This window comes from Micropterus dolomieu, linkage group LG05, assembly GCF_021292245.1.
Source record: "Micropterus dolomieu isolate WLL.071019.BEF.003 ecotype Adirondacks linkage group LG05, ASM2129224v1, whole genome shotgun sequence".
Taxonomy (NCBI): domain Eukaryota; kingdom Metazoa; phylum Chordata; class Actinopteri; order Centrarchiformes; family Centrarchidae; genus Micropterus; species Micropterus dolomieu.
Genome location: NC_060154.1, coordinates 31517191 through 31518796, shown reverse-complemented (window position 1 = coordinate 31518796; position 1606 = coordinate 31517191).

Sequence of the window (1606 nt, the reverse complement as noted above, 5' to 3'; positions counted from 1 at the left end):
ATATTTCAAGCCACTGTGACACTGTAGCTCTTGTTAACTTTGCACTCACCACCTTTATTGTAGAGATTTGGGGAATTGAGGACTCATGCAAAACAATGTCCATTGGGGAAAGCTGCGTGAGCTTTCCACATAAACGTCATTTAAGTATTGATAAAAACATGTACATTCAGATTTTCAAAGAAATAATTAGTTGGCTTTGTGCTAATATTGTAAAGGCAGATGTATTTCTTTTACATTATTTCTGTACAGCAGCCATCTTGGTGTCAAACTTGGTGATGGGGTCCTATGGTGTACAGGTCCTGTAAAAGATGGGTATGGGTTTGATTTTGAAAGCCGTTATGTAGGTTTTATTGTACCTTTTCAATTTTAAATTTTCTATAAAAAATGTAGTAATTATAAAGTAAAATTTCCCTAATAGTAATTATTTCTCCAATAATTGCATCATTGACTTAATGTCAGGCAAACACAACTTTTCCCTGGTGAATACCATGGCATAACTTGACTACTATGAACAGGACTGAGTAATTCGCATTGGCTTTCAAAACCTCAAAAGGCTTGGTCACACCAGCGTTTAAAGTAGCAAAATGTCATGGCAATAGTGTTCATCCCACTGGCCCCACCTGTGAGTTCCCTCTCGGCCAGTAGACTTTACATTGTGATGATGTCACAGATTTTTAAATTGCTTTTTTGACGTGAGGAAAATTTTACAAATATAAAACTTAGAAATAATCATAATTGCCCTTGTTTGCAGTTTGAGGTGTCCTGTCAACAGTTTTACTGACGTCTCTTTTTAAAGAGGTGGTATTATGCTCATTTTCAGGTTCAAAATCTTCGACGCCACACACAACTGCCGCGACGTATTGTTCAATGCGACACACACACCAGCGATCCACACAGCTTTCTCTTTTTTAAGTTAAAACGTTTCAACATTCCTCAGAATGTAAAGACAGATAAGCGGTATGAAAACCTTCCAGCTGTGTTTTCCTCTGCCGTTGTTGCTGCAGCGGTCTGTGCTCTGTGAGCGGGCGACTGGCCGGCCTCACACGCTCCTCCCGCGAGTTGGCGCAGGCTTCCCCCGCAGCCACTTGCGGAGCTCCTCAAGTCCGTTCTGCCATCACTTCTTCTCTTCACAGCTGATTTCTCACCTCAAAACTTCTCAGAAGTGGATTTAGTGATGAAAACTGTAAAATATAAAACTTTCTGTTGCTGGCCTCTGTCTGGTGCAATGATGATGCAGTGAATAGTGAATATTCTCTCTGACCAATCAGCAGTCTGTCGTGTTTTCACGTTACATTTTAGTATCCCTCAGCTCGCTTGGAACCTGGACGGAGGTGAGGTGATGTGAAAAAAAGTACCTGGAAGCAGGTACAGGTGCAACATTTCTACAATGGAAAACCAAACAAAGGCGAGTCGAGCCAAAGGGCCTCCGCTCAGACTAGCTTGGTTTGAGGGCGTGCCTGACCCCGCTAGCTGCTTGGCAAGCTTTATGAGGCGTTTTCATTGTGACGTCACAAGTAAAGGAAGTGAAGGGCTGGACTACAAACGAGCTGTTTTCAAGCGGTTCAGAACAGAGTTTTCTGTGGGAGATGGGAACTCCCTTTGGGCT